Genomic DNA, 21,153 nt, shown 5'->3' with positions numbered 1-21,153 from the left:
AATTTGAAATGATCACCAGTAGTCCACACACAACGTTAATTCCATCTTCTTATGATCGTCACTCCAACCATATGTAGCTAAAACATTCCACTTATAAATTCTGTAACAGAAGTGAACAACTCAGAACAATGTTATGTAATCAATTCTGGAAATATGATGTAAACTTGCTACAAAGATTTACAAAAGGAAAACTACTGATGAACGAGTATGGAACAACATGTAAGTATATCAGATTATTAAGAACAATAAACAAACCACAGAAAGTGAAACTGTAATGATACAATCAGCCAGTGTCCGTTGGAGCCGGGCCCTTAGCTTCCAATGGCACACCGCCGTAACTTACTTCAGATGCAGGGAGAAAGTAACACCAAATATATTATATTAACGCATCAATGATAGTACAGCAAAACTAAGTCTCAAAGAGACTCAATAGTCTGAGTTTAACCAACTGTGAAGTCTGTAAACAGAAAGTAAAGATACAAGATAATCAAAAGTCCCTGAAGTCTTCGATGCTGCCCCTTTTTATACAAGTAATGGCGGAGTTAACTAAACAACAAAATAATTGAAAGTAACGATCCCTCAGGATCAAAGATCCTGAGGGATCTGTTAAACTGTTAACTCCTCTCTTTTCTCTGCCTAGCCTTCCGAACTGACAGTCCTTCATCTCGTCCCGGATTGATCTGCCGTGATTTACTCGCCCTGGTCTGGATTTTACTTGTTTTTGGAGGGACAGCCGTTATCTCCTCATGGAACTCTCGTTTTGCACCGCGCCTTCCTACTTTTGTCTTTTCCTACATAGAGAAGATAACTATTAGTGATTGGGTCATTCGTGCTCATTCTCATTACATTCTCCTTATTTTATAACAAAGAAAAGGTTACAACTATTGCTTGAAACACCACTAAGTTATTCGTTAAAACATACCTTTCCAATGCTCTACACACCCCCGGCTTACTCTGTTTCATGGCCTCATGAAAACGTTATAATTAACATGGAGAGCGGTAAGAGAATAGGCGGGAGAGGGCACCTCGTGAGGAGGTCTGCAACCATGGTGAGCAACCAGATTATCAAAGAATTGATTCAATTGATCTGCAGGCATATTATACAAGGCCTGGTACCCAGGTGCAGGGTGCCAAATAATTGGGCTACGGAACCGGTATCCTAACCAAGACGGCCCCGCTTGTAGAATGCGCTGGCCATAAAGGCTCAACCATTCACCAGCCAGCTCAAAATTCTCGTATTTGAATGGCTCCCTGAGCTGGATGCTTGGGGTAGCAATCCGATAGCTGAATTTGGCAGCATCCAGGGCAGAATCCTTAATAGCCAGAAAGTATTCCAAGCTATTTCGGATCAAATCCTCATGCATGGGTCCTAGCAGTTCTATGACGCCCGGGGTTCTCATAAGGCTTTTGTGTGATTGCCATAGGTGAACTGGGTCTCTAGGCTCGGCCCTGACCCATAGATCTAGGCTGTTCTCCTGCCTCTGAAAGGCATTGTAAGCCCTGAGCCACTTTAACTGATTGACCCCAAATGAAACAAAGGCTTGTAGCTGTATATCTTCCACGAAAGGGCTAGGGTTTAAATCAGTTTCCTGCTCAAGCACCATATTGTGCAAATAGAATTCACATAGTAACCGTTGGACCTTAACCCCATAATGTTTGCAACAATCAATAAAATCATTAACAATATTAATCTGAATAGGGACACCTGCCCTGACAGCTTTTATTTTCAATCTTAAGTATCTTTCAAGGAGAAATAAAGCATAATTCTTTGCAGGGGCCCTGCAAGTCAAAACATCATTATACAGCGAACATACAGTGTCCAATTGTTTAATAACAGCATCTAGTCGACGTGTTACCTTGGCAACCTTTTCCTGTTCCTTCTGCCATCATTCAAAGGCCTGACTCTCTGATTGACTCATGTTCCGCAGTTGCTGCTGTAGTTCTTCATGTTTTTCCCGAGGGATCATTTGTTCCTTTAACTGCTCAGCTTCCTGCTGCAACTCCTTGTATTTTTCCCGAGGGATCATTTGTTCCCTTAGCTGGTCAGCCTCCTGTCAGGCTTGCTTCATCTCGTGGTGCAAGGCCTTGGTTTTTGGATCCTTTTTCCATGATTTCTCAGAGGCAGGGAGTTTTACCTGGACCTTCACGTTTCACTGCCTGGAATTCGTATCCCGAATTATCCCTAAAGGTGGTGCCTCAGTTTGGACTGCTTTGTTTTCCCTTTCTTTCTTAACATGAATAAAGGGGTACGATGGCCCCTCTGTAAATGGAATGTCGTCTTGCGGCTCGGTTTTGATTGGAACGACAGTTGGTCCCAATGGGCTATTTGGAACAGCAGTCTGTTCCTCAGCGTCAATAGGAACGACATTCTGATGTTCCATATCAGATGGAACAACATTTTGTTTCTCAGTGCTGGTTGGAACAGTCGTAGGTCTATCAGCGGAGTATTGACCTACGAGACGCCTATAAGCCCCTTGCCTTCTCATCTGACAGGACCCTGTTGCATTTGTCCTTCTTTTTCTCCTTATGGTCCTTCTTATTCTCAGACTGGCTTTCAAACTTCGAATTTTCTGCCGAAGCTGGGCTATAATATTCAACAGTCTCTGCTGTTTCTTTCTCAATTTCTTAATTTCTCTTGCCTCAGCAATGGGCGCATGAGTGGCCCTCAGTTCTGCTCCTCTTTCATCGAGGGTTTCTTCTGGCATTCTGGGAACGAACTGTTCCCGACAAGCATTTTCATTCTCCACGTCATCAACAGGTGGGTTTTCTTCTGGTGTCTTGGGAACGGATTGTTCTCGGTTGGTATTTACATTTTCTTTGTCAACAACAGGGAGGTTTTCTCCTCCTGCCATTTCTTCATGCAATTCTTCATGCGTCTTTTCCCCAGAGGGTCCTTCAGGAGGGTCTGCTGGACTGGAAGGTGAAGCATAATCTCCCAGGCTGGCCAAGATGGTGGCCATCTCTTCTTCCTCCACAGAGACCTGTGGAGGGCTGTCCCCCAATTGTTCCATCTCCTTCTCCTGAATTGGCTGCTCAGTGGCTGCCTCCGGATAGTCGGCCTCGGCCTCAGAGTCAGAATGTTCATTTCCTTCCTCGGCTTCTGCTTCGTTCTCAATTTGTTCCACATTTTCCCTCAAGGGTTCCTGTTCTGGCACTGGTGGCTCATCTGTTATTTCGATCGGCTGGTCAATGCTTAGCTGGATTTTCTCCAGCCTGCCTCTTATTCTTGCCAATCGAGCTGACTTCCTAGGCCTCTCGGGCTGTTCAGGTGTGCTGGCCACCTATTCTTCCACCACCACCTTTCTGCGTTTTTCAGATTGTTCTGGCGTGCCAGAGGAATGCCTACATTTCGAGGCAGCACGCTCTTCTGTGGCCAGTTCCTTATGTTTTTCTGCATGTCCAGATGCTCTAGAGGAACGTTTTCGTTTTACTGACTCTGTGCGTTTCTTGGGTTGCTCGGGTGTATCCGAGGGATGCTTGGGTTTTGGTGATTCTCTGGGCTCCTTGGGTGCTTCAGAGGTACTAGCGGGATGCTTAGCCTTTGGGGATGGTGATGCCACTCCCCCTCCAATTGCTGTAATAAGCTCCCCCCAGCTACTCTATTGCTGAGTGAGACTGTAGCTCACTATCAGGCGGATCAACCCATGGTGGCTAACCACTGCGTCTTCATGGTGTGCCTTTTTCAGGCTCCGAGAGGCATCATGCAGTAATGAATTTAACAATGCAGGGAGATTCACAGAACATTTTCCTTTTAACACAGCCAGGAGCTTAAGGTGACGCGGTCTTACCACATCTTTTCGCCCCTCGCAGGTGATGTAGCTCTGCACCACCTTTGCCAATTCGCTCCAGGGTTCTCCTAGCGTTGCCGGCAGCACTCCTTTTCCCTTCACTGTTAGATTTTGTCCTTCGTCTTGGAACATTTCTATGATCTTTTGCAACCTCTCTTTCTTTATCGTCCATATTGGTCCTGAGGCTGGTAATCCTGTTACTTCCGCGATTATTTCCTTCGTGACCATTATCTGCTTCCCACCTACTACGGAGTGTTCTTCCTGCAAATTCTGCAGGAATTCCATGGCCACAGTTTCATTTGATTCACGCAGGCGGCCAAAATAAGTTAGCCACCCCGCCCTTTCTAGGATCTCCCGAGCAGCTTCGGAGACTACTAGCTCACTAGGCTCGCTTTTGATAGCCTTGCCTCCCATGGTTCTGTTTCGGGATCCTAGATGGAACAGCAATTACCTGTCGCAAAGAACGTAATCGCAGAAAAAAAACACAGAGCATGCATGAAAATTGATTGTAAATAACAACTTTTTGCAAAAATAGCATTGTCATGCCGTTAACCCATACCGTACCTTCGTACCATATCATTTCCGAATGATGTGCTAACACGTGGCCGGCGGAGTAATGAGGTCACCTCCCCCCTCGCAATATGATGGGTTGTCCCAGCCGTCAAATGGAGGAGGAGCCGCCGTCCCGTCACCAAGTCATAAAGGAACAGCATATAGAGTTTTTCCATGTTTCAGATTAGACAAAGAAATACCGAGATCGAGGCAAAAGGTAGATCGCGTTTTTCATAAGCCTGCGTGATGTGATGCAAATCAGGAGGATAGGACATTTGGCACTCATATAAGATCTGAGGTAGTCATAGTCAATACCTTTGCCATGATTGGTGGTGATAGATATTCATTCGACGTATCCATCAAAGTGTAAGATATAATTATTACGAGGATAGAAATAAGTATTTGATATGATCCAAATTGGTGTATATATTACGACTCTGATACCATTAACAGAGCTCTGCTTCCGACAGGTGTTCATAACCTTGGCAGAGTTGTTTATTTCACCTTGGAACCATGGTCCTTTGTGTATTTTTGAAGAGCAATTCTTGTCAAAATGCAGGCCATCATGCTGGCTTGGTAACCAGATAACCATGATGCCATTCACCAGAGAGGTGCGAAACGTGGGCAGGCTGGCTCGTAATGAGACCCCCTGTTCCAAGGTTTGTTTATGTAGTGAACCCGTTGGACCATATCCTTGGTGTGGTGGCCATGATGGGAATGCCAGTTCGCTTCCAATCTTATGATCATAGTAGGCTGGTTCTTTAATGAAACCCCCTATCCTGCGTTTGACAAATAATTTCTTTTTATTTTGCTTTTGCCTCTTTTTTTTTTTTTTTTTAACAGACTTTGCTCTTGTGTAATTACACATAAGGGTGGTTCATCCCTCCTTAAGAGTGGGAATGGCGGAAGAAGTCTTGTCATCCCAATAGGAAGATATAAATCTTCTGTTCTTATTTCCAAGTAAAAATAGAGAAAATTGTAGGAACTCAACATGATGAAATTTTCCAACAAGGCAGAGGAGGTGAGACCATGACAGCAAAAATGATGAGTGTGTGGGTCCTTCCTTTGTTGTTGCATCAATACTAGGGCTGTTAAAGATAGCGATTTATGATATGCTGATCTCGATATATCCTGAATTTTATATTCAGTGCATAAATGTATAGCTGCTACTTATGGCCTTGGAAAGAGGATGGACAACACATCCTTTATATGAAAAGGACAAGAGCATACTACTCCTTTTTGAAAGGGAGGGTGAGGAGGAGTTCATCTAATGCATTGCCTTAAAAGAAAGGCAGCAAAAGCACACAAATGCTGTTTCCTTTGAAAAAGGAACAGCCAAAAATACTCAAGTGCTGTTCCTTTTGAAAAGGAATAGCAAAAACACACAAGTGTTGTTCCTTTTGAAAAGGAACAGCAAAAACCCAAAAGTGCTGTTCCTTTTGAAAAGGAACAGCAAAACACACAAGTGTTGTTCCTTTTGAAAAGGAACATCAAAAACACACAAGTGTTGTTCCTTTTGAAAAGGAACAGCAAAAACACTCAAGTGCTGTTCCTTTTGAAAAGGAACAGCAAAAACACACAAGTGCTGTTCCTTTTGAAAAGGAACAGCAAAAACACACAAGTGCTGTTTCTTTTGAAAAGGAACAGCAAAACACACAGGTGCTGTTCCTTTTGAAAAGGAACAGCAAGAACACTCAAGTGCTGTTCCTTTTGAAAAGGAACAGCAAAAACACACAAGTGCTGTTCCTTTTGAAAAGAAACAGCAAAAACACTCAAGTGTTGTTCCTTTTGAAAAGGAACAGCAAAACACACAAGTGCTGTTCCTTTTGAAAAAGAACAGCAAAAACACACAAGTTCTGTTCCTTTTGAAAAGGAACAGCAAAACACACAAGTGCTGTTCCTTTTGAAAAGGATCAGCAAAAACACACAAGTGCTGTTCCTTTTGAAAAGGAATAGCAAAAACACTCAAGTGCTGTTCCTTTTGAAAAGGAACAGCACGCACAAATACTAAAAAACATATATACAAAATTTACAATCTTATATACAAGATGTGGTAATAAAAGATGAATTTCTTACTGATCTATAGGTGAGGAAGTTTTTGCTTCCTCGCCCATAATCTCAATGTTAGTATCTTGGCGTAGCTGCTGACAAAAAGATTCCCGAGTGAGCGGTTTGCGATACAGACGAACTCGGTGGCCGTTTACCTTAAATGTATATCCAGACCCATCGATTGTGATCAGAGTAAGGGTCCCATTGTCATGGACTTTTTGAATCTCGTATGGTCCCAACCAACGAGTCTGAAGCTTCCCGGGAAATCCTGAAATCTAGAATCATATAACAGAGCCCAGTCTCCTTTATGAAATATCTTGTTTTTGATAAGCGCATCATGCCATTTGGCTCACTGCTGTTGAATGAGTGTTGTATTCTGTAATGCAGAGAGCCTTATTTCATCTAATTCATTAATTTGCTGTAATCGATTTTTCTGTGTTTCACTTAAATCCAATCCGACTTCTTGGGCCGTTCGCAGCGTTTGGATCTCGAATTCTATAGGAAAAATGGGCTGCTTTCCAAACACTAAGTGATATGGTGAATAGTCGGTGGTGCTTCTCCATGTGGTTCGATAAGCCCACAGTGCCTCGGGTAGTCGGGCGGCCCAATCACGCCAATGTGAGGCAACGGTTTTTGTCAAAATAGACTCTATTACCTTATTGCTGCTCTCCACTTGCCCATTTGCCTGAGGATGGTATGGGGTAGTAATTTTATGCTGGACACGATAGTTATTGAGTGTTGCAGCTAATTTATGCCCCACAAATTGTGGTCCTCCATCTGTAATTACTTCCCTCGGAAGACCATAACGTACAAACAAATGGAACAAGAACTGTATTACCGAATCTTCTGTAGCTCTAGGCAATGCCTCTGCTTCAACCCATTTGGTAACATATTCAGTTGCCACCAAAATGTAGGTTCTTTGGTTTGATGGCGGGCTGATGGGTCCGACGAAGTCCAGAGCCCAGCGTTCGAAAGGTTCGATCACTAATTGAGGCCGCAAAGGCATTTCGTCGACTGGACCAGGTCGTCCTGCAAGCTGACAGCTATCATAGGCCTGGACAAATTTTTTCGCATCCTTGAAAATTGTAGGCCAGTAATATCCCATTTGTAATACTTTATGTGCTATTCTTCGTTCAGCAAAATGTCCTCCACATGGCCCGTCATGGCAGGCTTTCAAGATATCAAAGATTTCGTCCTCTCGAATACATCTTCTGATTTCCATATCTACTCCTGTGTGAAACAAATAGCCCCCAACCCACGAAAATCGATTGCTTTTCTGAACAATCTGCTTCCGTTCATTGGGGGTTAAATGTTTTGGAAGCTTACCTACTGCAAGATAGTTAGCAACATCAGCGTACCAGGGAGTCTGAACAGCGACAACAAATAAGTGTTCGTCTGGAAATTGGTCCTCGACTGCTGCTGCTTCAACTGATTTTGGTATTCGTGAGAGGAAATCAGCTACAGGGTTCTCCTTCCCCGGTCGATCTCTGATTGTAATATCAAACTCCTGCAACAGGATCAACCACCTGGTTATTCTTCCATTTGTAACCGGCTTATTTGCTAAATACTTAATAGCAGAATGGTCTGTATACAAAATAACGGGATAGCCTGTAATATAGTGTCTAAATTTATTAACAGCGTGTATCACAGCTAAAAATTCTTTTTCGGTGACAGTGTAATTTAATTCAGCTGGAGCCAAATTTTTACTGATGTAATAGATGGCGTATGGTCTTTTATCCTCTTCTTGGCCCATAACTGCACCGATTGCTGTGTCTGAGGCGTCAGTTGAAATTTGGAATGGTAAATTCCAATTAGGTCCTCGGAGAACTGGAGCTGTAGATACCAGCTTCTTTAATTCTTTGAAGGCTCGATCACATTTCTCTATCCATAAGAAGTCAAAATTTCCAGTTAATGCATGTAAAGGTGCGGCAATATGTGAATAATGTTGTATGAATCGTCTATAATACCCAGAAAAACCAAGAAAACTGCGTACCTCTGTTTGATTAGTGGGGGTCGGAATAAGCAAAAGTATTTGAATTTTAGCCGGGTCTACCTGAATACCAGCTGCTGAAATATAGTGTCCCAGAATGAGTCCTTCGGTCATCATCATGTAACACTTTTCGTGACTCAAGCAAAGTCTGGTAGCGATGCAGTGCTGTAGGACTTTTTCGAGAGTATCTAGAGCTGGATCAAAGTCATCTCCATATGGTGTGAAGTCATCCATGTAGAATTCCAATCCATCATTAATTAAATCTGCAAAGATGCTAAGAACAACCCTTTGGAATGTGGCTGGAGCATTACATAAACCAAAAGGTAAGACTCGATAAGCGAACGTTCCCCAGGGACAAGTAAAGGTAGTCTTATACTGGTCATCAGGGGCAATCTGAATCTGATTGTTTCCGCTGAAGCCATCCAAGAAAGAAAAGAATTTCTTGCCTGCTAAGGTGTCCAATACCTGATCTATGAATGGAAGAGGGAAGTGATATTTTTGTGTGGCTTTGTTTAATTCTCTATAATCCACACAGATCCTCCACTTCCCGTTCTTTTTAGGTACTACCACAAGTGGAGAGACCCATTTGCTGTCAGAAATAGGATAAATAAAATCAACATCTAAAAGTTTCTGAAGCTCAGCTTTTACAGCATCTTTTAAATGGGGGTTGAGTCTTCTTTGCGGTTGACGAATAGGTCTTGCATCTTTTTCGATATAAATATGATGTGTGCATAGCTGGGGGTCAATCCCTTTCATATCGGGATAGTCCCAGGCAAATGCCTCCTGATACTTTCGTAACAGCTGGATGAGTTTTGTCTCTTGATCTGGTGTCAGATTAGCGTTAATATTTAAAGTTTTCCCCGGTTCAATTTGCACTACTTTGGTATTAGCGACAGAAGTCACAGGTATAATTTGGTCATGTTCGTCTTTCAGAGGATCCTCCTCTAATTCGTTATCAAATGCCGCTTTTATCATAAAACATTGTGTATACGATGTGGATTCTGTTTGATTAATGAATTTATTGATGGCATTGTCTTCCGTTTGATCTTTGAAATCTAGCGCTTCCTGGACTGTTAATGGGGGTCTAATATTGTCAGTGATATATGAGGCAGGGCGCAGGTTGGTTCTCATCATCGCGATGCTTGGCTGCGCTGGAGGGTACAAGATTAAATTTTTGATATCCGGCCCTCTGGTTATGGTCATGTTTCCCTGCCGGCAGCCAATGTAGGCGTCAGCAGTAGCGAGCCACGGTCTACCTAGAATTAGCGGATGTCCATCTAGTCGGGTTTTCGGATTAATTATCAGGAAATCGGTCGGGTATTCCCAGGAATCCACTGAAACCATGACATCATACAAGGTGCCTTCTGGTCTAATTACTGATCGGTCAGCTAGTTCTAACAAAGTGGAAGTAGGTTCTACCGATGTAATTCCGAGCTTCTGGCAAGTCGATGTTGTCAGGATGTTAATTGCAGCCCCTAGATCAACTAAGACGTTGGTCAAGGTCTGCCCATAGATTTGAACAGTGACAATTGGGTTTCCAGGGTCCTCGTATTTAACTAGTGTTTCTTTTCCTGATAGGAGGTCAGATAAGGTGCCGACTACCTGGACTCTTGGGTTAGAGGTTACATTTCTTTTTGATTTTCTGCTACACAGGTCTTTTATGGTTTTTGCATATATGGGGATATCCTGTATAGCTTGAAGGAATGGAATTCTTATATACAAGTTTTGTAGTTCTCCCAGAATATCAAAATCTGGATATTATGTTGGTCGTGGAATGGCCAATCGTTCTGGGAAAGGTGGAGGAGATGTAATTACTTGCTGATGAGCCTGGTCTTTATTTACATCTTCCTGTTGTGACGGCTGTTCTATAGGTAACTGATCTTCAATGTGAGTTGTTTTATGTCCCTCAGTTTCTATTATTCGCCCAGATCTTAACTGAAGATCATTGCAGTCCCGCAGATCAGATTTAATCTCTGAGGATTCTATAATTTGAAGAGATTGAACTGGTCTATTATTTGGATTGGGGTTGGGTTGGGCTGGGAGCTGCGGTCTCAGATTAGGCTGGGGATTTTGTTGTAAGGCTGGCAGAGTTGGTTGAGGGAGTGGAATTGATCCTGCTGGCTGATATGTCGATTTTGGCCAGCTTGTCTGCCAGGGTGAACTTTGCGAAGTAGAAGGGGTCCACTGCGGAGGATATGAATTATTCTGCCAATATGGTGGGGGATAAGGGAAGTTTGGCCAACCAAATTGGGTCATCCAAGGATTCGGAGTAGGAAACATTTGAGGTGACCAATTCGAAAACGGGGGATGAGACAGGTTTTGCCACATATTCTGTTGCTGAGCATTGAACTGCGGGGGTTGAAAAGAAGAGGAGGGGTCTGAAAACATACCAGATTGCCTAGGCTGCCATTGACGATGCTGGTTAATAAAATATGCTGATTCTGGCTCCTCTTCTGCTTCTTTGTATACTGCCTTCAAACCAGGAAGTGAGGGGCAGCTTTCAGTCAGGTGGTCCTTGGTACAGATAGCACATATTTGGACTGTATCCAGCGGGCATTCCTTGTGGCTATGTTTCTTCTTGCATCGAGGGCAGAAAACGGCTAGATTCTGTTCCGCCTCTGCTTGATTCTGTTTAGCCTGCACAATATCAAGTTGTGTAGTTAATGTCCCAGGATATTAGTTTTAAAATTTTCTAGCAAATTTCCAAGTTCCACTCGTGTTACTCCCTCTGTTGATGTTTTGTTATCTCTGGTAAAGCGATCATATTCTGTTGGTTTTATCCTCGTGCTGCCTCTTGAGCTCCTGATACACAGATCAATGATATCAGCAAAATTTTCCTGATAAATGTCTCCTTTCCCCATAATATTCAACGTTTCAATCCATTGTTCTTTCATACCTCTAATTAATGCGGTTTTCAACACGTTATCAGGCAGAGGTAACGATGCATAGGGGGATCTTTGCAAGTTATATTGGAAACGTTCCACATATTCTTCTAGAGTTTCGTTTGGTCTGGCTGACATTTGAAAGATTTCATCTTTTAGTTCTCTTGACCTACAGTAATCCTGATATTTCTTTAAAAAGACTTCTTTCATTTGATCCCAATTGTTAATAACCCCACCACCTAAGCCCATAAACCATCTTAAATCAGCCCCTTTTAATGTGGAGGGGAACAATTTTAATTTCTGGGGATCGGTGGTGTAATCGTATCCTCTACATAATACATCAAATTCGAACAAGAATGCATCCGGATCTTCTGATGTAAGGCCATGAAATGTGGGGATATGCTGGAGAGGGATAGCTTTCATGGGCGCATTTGCTGCAGAATCTACTATAGGATATTGCAATGTGGAGGTCTGGGTGTTTGGCTGATTCTGCACCATGGGATCGAATATATGCCAGTAATCTTCAGGAATTTCCAAGAGAGTGTTCCTTGGTTGAGAAGGGGTAGTCTTAACAGGGATTGTTTTGACAACACTCCCTTTATCAGGGATAATGATGGTCCCAACTGTCTGAGGTGAATGAATTCCTTCAACGAGGATTTTTGCAGCGCTTCCTTTATCCGGGCTATTTAAAGGCTGGTTTGGTCCAATAGGAGATCTAGGTTCCCCGATTTCCCCTGTTTCTCCTCCTCCTTCGTAAAGGTTACTAAGATTCCCTTCGTGCAATATTCCAGGAGTCAAATTTTCAATTTCTTGAAAGTCCTGCTCCTCTGTTTGACTGTGCACTTCAGCAAAGGCTTCAGATGGTGATCCCGAGGCCTGAAGGGAACTAGTAGGCTGTTTAGAATTGATTTTCCTATAACCTACTGATGGCTGAGATTCGTCTTTCTTATAGATTTCGTCTATGAAGGTCGTTCGTCCAAGGGTCACCGGCCCCTTGGCTTTGGATGGAGGCTTTTGATCTTTTTCTGGCTTTTTCTGCTTAGTCATGCACTCCAATTAAACTGCTAAATCCTATTTAACCAATCAATTCTGCTAGGAAAGCGGACGGTGGAGCAGGGCTTTTACATGCTCCGTACGCAGGTTCTTACCTTCCATTTTTAAAATCCAACTCTTCCCCTAGCAGATTCGTACACTACCCTGTTTAAAAGACAAATGGCTATACCCTTTCCCCGGCAACGGCGCCAAAATGTAGAGCTGTAACAAGGGTCTTTTTCACCTCTAGTTATCTCACATTACAAGTCAATCCGGGAGTGTTTTTTCATTGTAAAGGGTATCTCAATTTGAGGCTATTTGTCAGAGTAATGCTTAGTAGTATAGGTCTAAGAAATACAAGAGTAAACGGATGCTAAGCTATGGCTAAATTACTTTTGCATAAAGAAATCACACGTGGCAACTTTATCAGTCAAGGGTACGGAAATAGTAACCCATCCCTCTAGAAACTGATGAAGGAAAAGGAATTAGAGTATGGATCATGGATCTGGGAGCATAATAGCGTCTGCTGTGTCTCACGACAGCCTTGATCCTCCTCCCACACCAAACCAATGAATGGAAGTAAAAAGGAACAGCAAGAAAGCAGAATGGAACAGCAATTCAGAAATGGAACAGCAGTAAAAGGAACGGCAGTAAAGAAACTAAATCTCGCGAGTTCAACACTCTCAATTCTTGGCATCAACTTACATACAAAGAAAGAGCAATCTTTTGTACAAGTAGACAGCTTAATCAAATGGAACAACAAACCACCATAAACAGGAAACGTCAATCATATGTACACATAATTTGAAATGATCACCAGTAGTCCACACACAACGTTAATTCCATCTTCTTATGATCGTCACTCCAACCATATGTAGCTAAAACATTCCACTTATAAATTTTGTAACAGAAGTGAACAACTCAGAACAATGTTATGTAATCAATTCTGGAAATATGATGTAAACTTGCTACAAAGATTTACAAAAGGAAAACTACTGATGAACGAGTATGGAACAGCATGTAAGTATATCAGATTATTAAGAACAATAAACAAACCACAGAAAGCAAAACTGTAATGATACAATCAGCCAGTGTCCGTTGGAGCCGGGCCCTTAGCTTCCAATGGCACACCGCCGTAACTTACTTCAGATGCAGGGAGAAAGTAACACCAAATATATTATATTAACGCATCAATGATAGTACAGCAAAACTAAGTCTCAAAGAGACTCAATAGTCTGAGTTTAACCAACTGTGAAGTCTGTAAACAGAAAGTAAAGATACAAGATAATCAAAAGTCCCTGAAGTCTTCGATGCTGCCCCTTTTTATACAAGTAATGGCGGAGTTAACTAAACAACAAAATAATTGAAAGTAACGATCCCTCAGGATCAAAGATCCTGAGGGATCTGTTAAACTGTTAACTCCTCTCTTTTCTCTACCTAGCCTTCCGAACTGACAGTCCTTCATCTCGTCCCGGATTGATCTGCCGTGATTTACTCGCCCTGGTCTAGATTTTACTTGTTTTTGGAGGGACAGCCGTTATCTCCTCATGGAACTCTCGTTTTGCACCGCGCCTTCCTACTTTTGTCTTTTCCTACATAGAGAAGATAACTATTAGTGATTGGGTCATTCGTGCTCATTCTCATTACATTCTCCTTATTTTATAACAAAGAAAAGTTTACAACTATTGCTTGAAACACCACTAAGTTATTCGTTAAAACATACCTTTCCAATGCTCTACAATCATCACCATTATCCTCTCTTTTCATTTGAGCTCCCACTTGAGTTCTCCACATTGTTTTGGGTTTTTCATACATTGAGAGAGAGAATCAATTACTAAATCATCAAGGACATCGAGGAACCATCCCATGGAGGGGGATTTGCAGACCCTTTTGTAGATCTCCTTCACCATGTGTTATCAATAAAATATTTATTATTCATTTTGAAAAGTCTTTCCATTTGGGTTATTACATTGGATATATATTTCACTTTGCTGTTTTGGATTGCATATGTTGATTTGTTACAATTTTTTTTAGTTTTATTATTGTAGATCTGAAGTGTAAGCAACCACAAATTGTTGTTAGGGTCACATGTCACCAGTGACTTAAGTGGAATGTTTTGGTACACCTTCCAAGAAATTTCATACTAACAAATAATGAATCCACTAGTGTAATAATTTAGTTCTTGGGTGAACGAAGTTTCTGTAAATTTCAGGGCTTTCTACAACTATTTTTATCCTCTCAATTTCTATTTATAGTTTTCTTTCTTTTTTTGTCAGTTTTTTGGATTTTGGTGGTTTTTTGTTTCTTTCCACATGTCACAAGTGTTGGTTGAGTAGGAGACAACAAAATCTGTGCGAGGTCTACCAACCGAGATTCCTGGGAGAAAAGCACACTTCTTAGCTCCAAATTTGCATTCTAGAGAGCACTTTTTGGCCAAATAATTGTGTTTTCCACTCTTTCTAGGTCGATACACGCATTTTGAAAATTCTCCAAGATTTTTGTTCAGAATTTTTTCAGACTTGCCAAGAGTGATGTGTGTAGGCTGGGAAGGGTTCCTTATCTCCGTTTTAGTATCCCATAGGCCTAGATTCTCTTAGTTTTTCTCTTTGAGGAAGGAAAAACCCCCTAGGGTTTAGAGTACACCTCCACATTGTTAGGAAGAGATTGGTTGGGTGATGAGTCTAGGGTTTCAACATTTTGAGCCATTGATTTTTCAAAGTATAATCCATTACTTTACAACAGTTTTTGATAGATTTATTTTACCTTTTCTCCCTTTAGAGTTTGGGTTTTTCCTTTCCCCCTTAAGATCCCCTTAAGCATCCTAGGTTTTGGAGCTTCACACCTATCCTTTGCAACATTTGTCACCTCTGATTTTTGCTATGTGTCTGCACCATTTTCCGTAGATTAGTGCCTCTAGATTGCAGTCTCTTTGAAATTTGGTCTTTTAGGCATTTTATGTGTCTTTGAGTAGCTTATTTTCCTTCTCTTTCTTAGCTTCTTGATAGCATTTTTGGGTGGGGGTTTGTGTGATTGATTGGCTGCTTATTTTTCTGTCATTTTCAACATTATTTATAGTATTTCAACACTTTATTTTCAACAGTACATGAAATCATAAAACATGCTCAATTAAATCATCAACTTGATACATCATTTTCACACACTAACACCCTAAGCGAATGTGAGCTTGGTTAACACCGCCAAGCCAAGACTTGAAACACCACATATTAATAATTCAACATACATAGATTAAACCAACTTGGGCACTGGGGCCAAACAATATTTGTAGTTTAGGTGTAGGATTGGTGGGATAGGCTTCCAATAAAACCCATCGATCGCTTATATTGAGACATAGAAGTTGACATATTAGGGAGCATAAAATCCTTCACCATCCCATGGTTCAAAGCCAGAGTGCATCAGAAATCCAATTCAAAGGGGGTTAGGCTAGGTCATCATGCGAGCGATTCTCCTCGGGGCTACCCAACCCATGGTAGGGAACCTTATGCATTGGATGATCATGAAGAAGCTCAAGACTTGACCACCCCTGTGGGACAAAGGTAATCATAGTGGCCAATATTAGGAAAACACCCTATAAGACTGACTGTGGGAAGCAGTTGGTTCTCTACTCTACCTTTCTCTAAACAACTCTGCTTGTAGGGATGAGATTTTTTCAAGTAAGAATTTCTTTGGAAGGCCATCTCAAATAGTATATTTAGGATCGTTTGAGGATTTATACCACCTATAGGCTAGATGTATTTTTCTTTGATAGGATGTGTTTGCTTGTATTAGAGTAACGTCATTAATACAGTTATTTTACTCTTGGCATCACTGCACTAGGTGTTTTCTTGCTGTTTGTTTCTCTTTTATTCCTATCATCATCCTTTAGTCCTTAGAGTCATCATTTTCTTGAAATAATTGTTCCCCCTAGTCATTTGTTAGGGAGAATTTGAGGCCTTCACCCTCATTTTCCCTTAGGACATATTACTCCTCCCCATTGAGTTAGAGTACATCCTCCCAGTCCTCCAACGAGTCATCATTTTGACTCTGGTTCTACTGATTCTTCCAGTTATTCCTTTGATTCTGTGTCTTCTCAACCCCATACTGTCACCATGTCAGGCACCAACAAGGGCATGGTGTAGGTTTTAACTCTATACATAAATTACTTGCATATGAATTCTAAAAGCAGAAAATAAACAATAGCGAGAGCATAAAACATAAAACATATATACACAGAGATTTTCCCCTAGATCTCAAAACCAGGACTACCAAATTGATTTTTCATTATTTTCCTTTCAATGCTACAATACATATATATACATGCCGAAGAATTCATAAACCCCAATCCATTAACCCTGGATTAGAACATAATCCTAGTTCCCTTGACTAGATCTACAAAATACCATGGACAGAAAACCATCATGCCCAAAACCATGTGCGAAATCCATGCACATAACCATAGGTAGTTCTGCCCACCTAATATAGGGTCCAATATTTTTTCCCATGGCGCTACCCCGGACCCTGTGTAGGAGGGCTACCGCCCCCCTACATACCTTCCGATAGGGTGGGCAACCACCCGCACTTGTGACCCCTCGGCAGTGCCCCGTGCAATGTACAAGGGCAGCAGTGGCTAGTCGTGGAAAGAATATAACAAAACCCAACATTCTCTTGCTTGTTGTTTCCTTTCTATAGGAGGCCACAGGAGAGATTAGTCATTGATATAGCCCCCTGCAATGCCCATTGTTTCTCTACACCATGAGAACTTCTAAGTGCTCACAAACATTGTCAATGCATCTGTAGTATTATTCAAAGTGTCCACCTTTACCAACAACACCTTTTTTTCCTCAAACATATCCCTCACAAAGTGATACTAAACATTAATGTGCTTTATATTTGAATGATAAGAAGGGTTCTTTGCCAAGAAATTTGCACCTTGGCTGTCACAACCAATCCTTATAGCTCACTATACTTACCCCATACTTGAACACAATCTCTACAACCAAACTGCTTCCTTGCTTGCATGAGTTGCTGCCATGTATTTTGCCTCTCTAGTTGAAAGTGCCACTACACTGTTGTCTCTTACTCATCCAACTGACTGCACCTCCAAATAGGTTAAACACATACCCACTTGTAGATCTTCTTTGATCCAAATCTCCAACACAGTATGCATCAACAAAGCAATGGATGTCCAAAACTCTATCTAATCCTGGTCTTCCTTGGTAACCATAATCACTAGTGCCATGCAAATACCTAAAAACCCGCTTCACTGCGGTCCAATTCTCCTTCCCTAGTTTTGACATAAACCTGCTCAATACTCCCACTGCATGTGCAATGTCTAGTCTAGTACAGACCATTGCATACATCAGGCTATTGACTACACTTGCATGTGGAACATGGGACATGTCCTCTTCCTCTTCTTGTGTCTTGGGACACTGTTCAACAGATAACTTTACACCTATAGGAATAAGAACTTTCACTGGTTTACTATCCTGCATATTAAACCTCTGCAGTATTGTCTTAACATACTTCCTCTGGTTTAACCAGAGCTTCCTTTTTTCCTGATCTCATTTAATTTCCATTCCCAAAATATATTTTACAGCACCAAGGTCTTTCATGTCGAATTTGGAGGACAATTGGGTCTTCAAATCCTGGATAATTTCTTTGTCATTTCGAACCAGCAACATATAATCCATATACAAGACTAGATAAATAACGAGGTCACCAATTAATTTAAAATACAAATAGTGATCTTCTTTTCTTTTGGTGAAGCCAAGTCCCCATATAAATGTATCAAATTTCTGATACCACATCCTTGGGGACTATTTTAACCCATACATATATTTTTTTAACTTGCATACCAACTATATCTTACCCTTCACCGCAAAGGTTTCAGGTTGGTTCATGTAGATTTATTCTTCCAGATCCATGTCAAGAAATGATATATTCACATCCATTTGTTCTACCTCAAAATCAAAAGCAACATCAACAGATAAAAGTAATCTAATAGAAGCTACCTTGGCAATAGGAGAAAAAATAACACCAAAATCAATTCCCGACACCTAGAAATAACCTTTTACTACCAACCGAGCTTTGTATTTTTCCACCTTTCCTTCTGCATTCATATTCTTCTTAAAAATCCATTTGTTGCCAATGGTTTTCCTTCCATATGACAACTCCACCAGATCCTAAGCCTCATTTTTGTGCAAAGATGCCATTTCATCAACCATGGCCTCTTTCCAGGTTTTTCCATCCTCTGAATCTACTACTTCCCTCACAGTTCTAGGATCATCATAAGTAATAGATAAAGAAAAATTTGAACAAAAAGGAGATGGAATATACCTTTCTGGTTGCCTTCTTTCTTGAACTGATCTTCTCACAGCCAGTGTTTGTGGCTCTTCATCTTCTAATTCCTCTCTTGCTGTAGAATTTGGTTCTTCCTCCTTTAGCTCAAACTCTATCTTCTCAGGTTCCTTTGGTAGGAATTCATGTTTAATAACATTTTTCACCTCTCTAAATACCACATCTTGGCTATACACAACCTTCCTTGTTTCTGGGTTCCAAAGCTTATAACACCTTTTAAACCATGCTTATACCCAATAAAGATGCACTTTTTATATTTACTATCCAATTTTGTTCTTTTCTCCTTTGGAACATGTACATATGCATCATATCCAAATACCCTCGGATGTGAAAGAGAAGGTTTCTTACGAGTCCATACCTCTTGTGGAGTCTTATTTTCAAATTCTATTGAAGGTGATATGTTGACTAGGTAACATGTAGTCTCCACTGCCTCTACCCAGAATTCTTGTCCTACCCGACACCATTAAATATCTTTCTTGCCCTTTCGATCAACGTCTTGTTCATTCTTTCTGCAACTTCATTTTTTTCAGGTGTGTATGGAGAAGTCTTCTACCATGCTATACCACACTTCTTACGGAACTCTTCAAATTCCTTCTTGCAAAAATCTTCATCGTTATCTGCCCTCAACACCTTTATCTTCTTCTCTGTCCGGTTTTCCACTAGAGCCTTAAATTCTTTGAACTTGTCAAAGACTTCATCTTCTTCATGAGGAAATATATCAATGTATTCCTTGAGAAGTCATCTATAAATGATAAATCATACACAAAATTACCAAATTATGGAACGTTCATAGGTCCAAACACATCACTGTGCACAAGCTCTAATATCCGTTTCGCCCTCTTACCACCAGAAAGGAAACTCACCTGATTCTACTTCCCATATACATAATTTTCACAGAAATCAAAATCCAAAGAGGTATTAGACATACCTTCTACCATACAATTACCATGAAGTATTCGAAGGCCCTTTTCTCTAATATGTCCAAGCCTTTGATGCCATAGCATGGTCTTTTCTATAGATACCACTAGATTTTCTGCTCCACTTTCAGGAACCACAAAATTGTTTCACCCATAAATAATAGTGCTACATTGAAGCTTGTATAAAGTTCCAATCCAAACTCCCCACATCAATACCAGTGCTCCCTGAACCATCTTGTAGGTATCTTTCTCGAACACTTTTTTACACCTTCATCATCCAACTTGCTTATAGAAATAGAATTTCTTACCAATGCATGAATATGTAGAACACCCAAAAGTGTTCTAATTCTTCCACCTTGCAAATTCAACTTGAATTTTCTGTGACCAACGATTCTAGCCTTCCCGTCATCCTCTAAGAATACATTACCACCATCATATTTCTCATACTCACAAAACCAATCTCTATGGGTAGTGAAGTGAAAGGATGCACCTGAGTCAATCACCCCTGCCTCATGAACTACATGTGTACTTGAAGAAGAAGCCAAATACACATCCCATCTTCATATGAGGTGGTTTTCACCTTTGCAGAAGGAGCATCATTAGATCCCTTTCCTTTCTTAGGAGCTTTAGATTTACAGTCCCTTTTGAAGTGCCCTTCCTTTCTGCATTTCCAACACACCTTTATAGGCTTTCCTATATATTTAGATCTCCCTCTACATTTAGATCTACCACTCGAGGACTTAGTTTTGTTTCTGTTCTAGGACTGTCCTTGTATAGACAAGGCATCACCATTCTGGCCCTCCATATTTTTTTGTCTCATCTCCTTCGACAACAAGGATGAGACTATTTAGTCAAACTACAAGGCATTTTCATAGCTACCTATTGCAACAACCAGATTATCCCATGAATATGGTAGAGAACACAAAAAATTGATGCACTTATCTTCATATGAAATTTTAATATCAACAAATAATAACTGGCTCACCACAGTATTAAATGTGATCAGATGCTCTGTCAGCGAGTCTCCATCTTTCATCCTCAGGTTATACAACCTTTTCCATAGGAACAGTTTATTAACTAGAGACTTAGATTAGTACAAAGTCCCTAACTTGTTCCACAAAACCTTTGCTGAAGCTTCGCCTGATACATTCAACAATACTGAATCTGAGACACACAATCATATTGTGCTCTTTGCCTTCCAATCCAACTTCACCCAGTATTCAGCTAAAACTGTTGTTGGTTTAGTACATGGATCTACCGCGATCCACTCATCTTTATCCACCAATAGATCCTCCATCTTGAGTTTCCATAAATCAGAACTCTGACCATTAAATTTTTCGATCTCTATCTTTCCACAACTCACCATCGTCTTTTATCACAAGAATCGATCCCACAAATCTTCCATTGAATAAAGGTCTACAACAGGACCGAGAAAAAAACCTCTCAGTAGCAAAAGCGTCCCCTTGAAGCCAAAACAAATTTGATACCAAATGTAGGTTTTAACCATGCATATAGATTACCTGCATAGGAATTCTAAAAACAAAAAATAAACAATAGCAAGAGCATAAAACATAAAACAGATATACACA

Source organism: Pinus tabuliformis, chromosome 6, assembly GCF_031772625.1.
Source record: "Pinus tabuliformis cultivar Carrire ecotype Pingquan chromosome 6, CPIR1, whole genome shotgun sequence".
Taxonomy (NCBI): Eukaryota; Viridiplantae; Streptophyta; class Pinopsida; order Pinales; family Pinaceae; genus Pinus; species Pinus tabuliformis.
Note: the sequence above shows the minus strand (reverse complement) of the source record.